Source organism: Sander lucioperca, chromosome 20 (assembly GCF_008315115.2).
Source record: "Sander lucioperca isolate FBNREF2018 chromosome 20, SLUC_FBN_1.2, whole genome shotgun sequence".
Classification (NCBI taxonomy): domain Eukaryota; kingdom Metazoa; phylum Chordata; class Actinopteri; order Perciformes; family Percidae; genus Sander; species Sander lucioperca.
In genome coordinates, this window is record NC_050192.1 from 8,529,285 (window position 1) to 8,536,392 (window position 7,108).

General features: G+C 39.1%; 1 long non-coding RNA gene across 1 annotated transcript; it reads right to left on the reverse strand.

Annotated features, from left to right (window-relative positions):
- Window positions 1–5,006: 5,006 nt before the first annotated feature.
- Window positions 5,007–7,108, reverse strand: LOC116060194. The gene is made up of 2 exons (XR_004107451.2): window positions 6,849–7,108; window positions 5,007–5,802 (listed from the first exon to the last, which is right to left on the reverse strand). It is a non-coding gene; the product is annotated as an uncharacterized LOC116060194 (long non-coding RNA).

Consider the following 7,108-nt stretch of genomic DNA (forward strand, 5'->3'; position numbering starts at 1 on the left):
ACTTTTAAAACTCATTTAAAACAGTGGCTTCTAGAAAACCAGAGATGCACTCACTTTTAACAGTCACACATTTCTTTACCCATACACTTTCACTGGTAAATCGAATGCAGTATAGAGGTGGATGAATAACGTCTTTGTCATGTATCATGCATCATGTATTTTTGTTTTGTTTTGCTTGTTTGTTTTGTCATTGTCACTATTATGTGTACCTTTTAATGTATAGTGAATGAGCGCTGTATGATTGCTAGTTGTCTCTGTTAGTCTTATGTCACCTGCCTAGGGACTGCAGATGGAAAGTAGTTATGTTAACTAATTCTGGCATATTTACATGGTGTTTTTATACAACAATGTTCATAAATATGAATGGTTCCTGTCAATTAAACCAATAAAATAAAATAAAAATAAACTGTAACCCCTGATAGAGAAAAAAGGCTTTAAAGCAAGCTGGTACATTCCCTCACCCTGGGGCAGAGGGAAAACAGAACAGAGGACAAAGAAACATGTCCACTGCGGAGGGCTTAATAGTCTTAACTGTACAATCTCCATGGATTTGTTTCGTTTTTTTGAAAAAAGAAACTCCAGGACAAGCCTACAAACCCAAAAGCCTGATATATTGTTTGGCCACTTCTAAAAATCTCTGTTTTTATTGCATTTTCTGTGTAGCTGTGAAGCACCTTGTAACTTAAGTTGTTATTATATTGCCCGAATGGGTCAAGCTATATGAACTGCTGAATACCCTCAGTTTGTAACAGGCATCTGGCTTTTCAAAAACAGTCTTGTGAAATATTATTTTGTACGGGACATATGTAATAGTTTTGGAATGCACTGACAAACACCGTCATCCTGCCAATAAGGGCTTTCGATTTGAAAATGCTTATATAGTCATGATCCTGGGTTTTGTTTAGTTTCCTGTTTTATTTTGAATGTTCTTCTCATGTGTCATGTCTTGTTTTACTTCTTGCCCTCTTCTGTTATTGTCTGCCCTGCCCTGATGTGTTTCACCTGTCCCTCGGTACCAACCTCCTTTCCCTGTGTATATACAGTATATGTGTTCTCCTGTTTCGGTGTCTGTTTCTTCTGGCTCTCAGAATATCTTCTACTGTGTAGTGTTCTTGTTTTGTTTTTAATCAGCCTTATGTTTACTAAAGCTCGCTTTTTGTTCTGCCAACCTGCCCGACTGGTCTTCTGCTTTTGGGTCCTCCTTTTGAACTGTCAAACCGTTAACATAAATGTGTTGTTTTGAAAATGTTACAGCTCTTAGACAAAAACAGGAGACACATGGATATACCAAATAACAAAGTGATTTATTTACAAATAAATCAAACAAATGGGTAGCACAAATCTGTAAAGTCAGTAGTGTAGGGACTGGATGAGTGGAAGTGGTCTGCATAGGTCTTGTGTTGTAAAAACGAAGACATTGGAACAAAATACCACAACACAGAGGCGTGTGGGGACAGGGGATTGTGTATATTGGACTGTCTGCTGCTCCAGCCTTAGTCTGCTGACTAATACTGCCCTGCAGGCCGACAGCAGAGGGACTGCCAAACAGACAAACAGCAGCTTATGTCATATAGTTAGGAAAACATGTTGCTATTAACACACTGAGCAGATATGAAGCATTCCTTTGGGCCATGTGATGATAGAGTGGGAAATTACAAATCTTTTTGCCGATTTAAATCATTCAGTCCAAAGCTTCATAATCTCTGACTAGACCAGTTTCTTTATTTTTGTCTAAGCTAAGTATATTGGCCTATTTCAGAGGCCAAAAAAACACATCATATAACAGGCTTAATGCATTACTAGAATAAGGTGTTCTAATCACCAGCCATTCATTCAGCACATCTTGAGCTGGAAGAGGTATCAAGATGATGTTTTCTTTATGTAGCTAGGCCGGACTATGTTGTAGGAATTCCACAACTTCATAAACTCAAACAACAAACACCTGCAGTTCACTATGTCATCTGAGGAAAATAAAATCAACTGATGATTAAAGAAAACAATAGCCTAAAAACTGACCTATACGGTAAGCCTACGGAGAGCAACTGTCTTCTCCATGGTGAATCACATCCTCCAATATCTCTCAAAAACAATCTTCCAGTGTCCCAGTTCCAACCGAATCAGACGGCTCTGCAGATCTAATGTGGACCTCTACCGTCAAACTAAAGAGCTTGAAAGTCGCTTCAGACAAAGAGTATATATAGAGAATTAGATTAAAACTTGGAGTAAATAGTAGAAATAAATAGCTTAAAGTAATGACTAAACAGTTCAAGTGATTCACTTAAAGCACATGTGTCAAACTCAAGGCCCGTGGGCCAAATCCAGCCCCTCGCACATTCTGATCCGGCCCGCATATCAATTTAGGTTCACAATATATTTTGGCCCACCTAGTTGTGCACCAAACCAAAAACATGGGAAACTGTTTTTCAACTTGCAATTACGCAACACTCAAAGCAGAATTTGGCAAATTTGCCAACTTTGAGACTCAGAAATTCCCACAGAACCAGAGAGTTTGCATATTCAGACTGTGAAAGAGGTTGTTGTAAGTCAGCTGTGTGGTAGCCTACTTAGAAAATGTAATCATTGTTTTGCTGGATTTGCTAAATTCTAGGAAGGCTTTGGAACTTTTTTACTCACTTTTTCAGGGCTTTATGTGGACCAAACTGTAAGTGAGAAGACATGCAATAATTGAGTCAAAGATATTTTACTTTTTTGATGAAATAAAAAGCATGAAATTGAGTTTGACACTCCTGACTTAAAGTATGGAATAACATATGAAATGGTTAGCTTAAAGCTACGTATAGTGCGTAGTTTCTGTCCTCCCCATGAGGAATTCTAAGTAATGACAACAACACTGTTGGCGCGTCCACATGATACAAGCCTTACGTGATCGTGCATGCGCCCCCAACCCTCCTCGATGCAGTTGCTTGCAGCTAAGGAGGACAGGAGGATTAAAAAAATATGATGGAAGTTACGCACTGAAGCTTAAGCATAGTAGTATTGCATAAGTGGCTGAAAATGGTTAGCTAAAATGAATGGATAAATGGTTGAAACATTCAGCTTTACTCCAAGTAGTTGTAGTAGTAGTAGTAGTAGTATGATTGCTGACTGAACCAACCTTAATATTGAATGTTCAACAAGTATGAAAAAAATTAACAATATCCACTTTTATATAATGAATAGTGTTATACATTTGGAAAAAAAAAACATTGGGAATGGATGAAACAGTACGTGAGTTCATCTGACAGGGCTGTGGGGGGGGACCTCAGACCAACAAGTTTGGGAATCACTGTTAAGCCAAAGCTGTGATGCTTTGTGCTGCTTCTAACTGTCTTCAGTTTAGGAGTACATTCAGTCTGTTGCAGGTTCAGGTTACATTCAGTTGAGTACACATAGCGCTTGTTTCTGTGGTTTTTAACGAGCTCTTAACCAGGAAATGACACGTTGTATGGCTGAGTTAACAATGTTGCTTTCAGTCACCGGTGAGGGGAACTCCACTGCTACAACCTAGTGACTCAGTCAGAGACAGTGGTAATTTAATTAGTACATCTTGAAGATTATGTTAAATATTAGTTTGAACATGTACTTACTTGTTCTACCTGATGACTGTAATGAAAGTGCAGTATTCACTTTCCATTTCAACGTGAGAGAAAAATGATCTGGGTCTGATGAGATTATTATAATGAGACTGAACCACAACTGGGGCTAGCTCAGTCTTGGGAACTGGACTGTCGTCAGTTCGAGTCCCTGTACAGACCAAGTACAGAGTGTGGACTGGTAGCTGGAGAGGTAACTGCTGGGCACTGCCTAGGTGCCCTTGAGCAAAATACCAAACCCCCTGTTCATTGGCAGGCATCTGTTCATTGGCTCTGACATCTCTCCATTAATGCATGTGTATGGGTCCTGTTTGTTCATGTGTGTGTATTTCGGGCCTGTGTGTAATGTAAGTGCCCCTTGGGGATCAATAAAGTCGGTCTTCTTCTTCCATAAAAGTAAAACAATGAACTAAAAGAGGCTGAATTGCTCCATAGGGCCAGACATCACTCATAATTCCCCGTGGTTTTATCTCTTTGAGCAGTCCCTTTTACATTACACAGATGCATCCATTTGATTCATTGTTAATACATACTCATAGACCAAAGGCACAATGATGAAGACAGTGCTCACAGGGCTCCTGTTGCGCAACCAGCCATCTCTCTTCAATTGCCTCTCCTGCGGTTTCTTCAATTTGTCTTTCTTATATGTTGTTTTTTCTTGTACACTGGAGAGTTTAGGCCGTGTTGGTACACGTTGCTCTTGTGGGCTTTACCGATGAGACATTGCATATGAAATCAGTTGAATCAATACACTTGGCATGACTTGACTAGTTAGTTCAACTTGATTTCACCATTATATGTCCTGAACACTTGCTTTTAATTATACAGTAGTATTTGGTATAAAAGTAGCATGTCTTAATTAATTCTATTCAGACAAAATAGACAAGGGATGCAGTCAAATAGTCATTACGTCCTATTCCTAAACACCTTCTCAACCTCGATGAAAAAAAGGTAATGAGGTCAAGGAAAGATGTGAAGGCTGAAAAACACATCATTATTAGTTCAGTTTTAGTCTTGTGGGGTGTTGGGATGATGCTGAGGGGGGTGGTGGTGTGTGGGGAAAAAGCCTAAGTAATTACCTGTAACCTCAGGCGATGTAGTCTGCTGTCCTTGCGGCGTTAAGATGAAAAAGACAATGAATCAGCAATATGTTAATGTTTACGTGTACATTTTAAAAGAAAGGTCAGACAGAGGAAAATAAACAGTAATTATTAATGTGCAGGTGGAAAGAGTTAATAGATATGAGTATTTACCTTAGCTTCATTGTTTACCAATTGTCCTCAATGCACTTAGCTGAAAAGCCAGATAGTCAACCAGTGGTACATCACCAAGTTTTAAACAGAGTCAATAAACTTATGCCACTTTTAAAAAATGTTATACATCACATTGTGATGAAATTGTGTCAGTATTTTCCACCTCATTTTATACTTATTCGTCAGCCTGGCTTCCAACGAACTCTTCAGTAAACAGGAAGCCCATGACTTTTTTCTGTAGCTAAGAGAGGCAGCAGTTCATACTCATTGCAACACTTTTTAAAATTCATTTTATTTGAATACTAAAAACCTCAAAATACACACGTCGCAAAGTCAAAACATTCTCATTTTAGTGCAAATTATTGTTCAGTAGTGATGTTACAGTTCTCATCCAATTTTGAGTTGCTTTAACACATCCTAGCTGATACAGTGTTTAAAAGCATACATAGTACAGCAAACACAAACACATGCTGTGGGATTATCCATCCATATCAACAAACTAACGCAGAACGCATAGCAAGTTAGACATTACATTGATGTTCATACTCAGCAATAGAACAATCCGGATCATTACATTGATGTCCATACTAAGCCATAGAACAATACGGATAATTGTTATCTCCAGTGATTAGAAACGTAGTCTCACTGTCTATTGATCCATTGCCACAGTAGCCAGCATGCCCATCCAGCTGCCATTTCTTGTAAATCATGCCAGATGTCTCCCTCAAGAGCCAATGTTTTTAGTCACGAGCGATCCTCTCTGGTGGTTGCTCGAGGACAGCTGCCTCTGTGTCTGTTGGTCCAAGTCCAAAATGTAGTGATGGTCCTGGGTGTACATCAAACCACCAAAGGAGTCTACTATTCCAAAAATGACTGCAAGGATGCTCAGCGCAGTTCCAATAAAATATAACTTAAGGACTGCTGCCACCATGGCTCCCGTGGTAATCGACGATTAGCTGCAAAAGAAAAACAATGATCAGTTTTAAAGATTAGTTAAAGTTAGTCAGTTACATTTGTTCAGACTGCACCTTGGCCCATAAAGTAAAAAAAAACCAAACAAAAACAACAACAACAACAACAACAACAACAACAATCTATTTCTCTATCTCCTGTAGCAGTTAAAGTAGATCTGCATATTTTATAAAGTTAAGGTTTTTTTTTTTGGGGTGTAAGTGGCTTTGCATAAAAGCTGGAGCCGAATAAATGTAATGTAAAACGCACACACATTTTGGACAATGTTCCAAAAGATGGCTGAAACGGCATCTTCAAATTTCCAAATCTAGGACATTTCACTTCATGTGGCTCACATCACAATCGTAGCACAAAGGCTTTATCAGAGCGTGATGATGTGAGCCAAATAAACAACTGAAATGTGCTGAAATAAAGATATGCTACCTTTTCACCCTTTCTTGCAACATTGGGTTTAGCAATCCACAGAGAATCCCGTTGTTGAAGTCCAACCTTGATACACTTTGGACAATTCCAAACCACAATATACATGTTAAGTATCTTATTGTGGTGCACAGTGTATTTTTGTGCGTGAACTGGTAAGGATTGGGTAGAAAGGACTTGAGTGTGGAGAAAGCGTATATACAAGGAAGCTAGAGACCACACAGGAAGAACCATATAGTGGTGCATTTTAAGGCTGTTGGAATTGTCGTAGGAAATATTTCAATATTTATCCGTAAGTGATGCAAGCGACTATTTATTTTCTATCTTCATTTGACTTTAAAACATCTAGGACTCTGCTCTACATCCACTAAACGCCACATTTGTTACAAGAGTTATTGCGGTTTTGTTCTGCACACACATTCGACTAAATCCCTCACTGAAAATCAAATGCAGACGCTCAGAAACGAACGTGAAGGTATATCCAATGCACATGGCTTTGGAAACGAAACATAAAAAAACCACAACACCACGTAGCGATAATACTTTGGATCTTTTCCTTTAAGCACTACTAAAACTGGGACAGACTATTTCGTTGGTTGTAATAACTTACCAGATGCTCGGCTGTTTTGCAGTGTCTATCTTTCTTTCTCTCGCGTAGCTGTGTAGGTTGAGGTGTTTCCAACAGCAAAAACGGCAGCCCAAGAGAAATCCGCTGATATTTGTTGGTCAAAAAAAGAGTTTTTTCTTCCACCGCTGAAGCTGAAATCACCCAGCTGCTATCTGTCTCTGTCTCCGCTGCTGTGTGTGAGCTGTAGGCTACCTTATGTCAAGCAGTGTTCAATTATAACGCGTATCCTGCCAGTGACATCA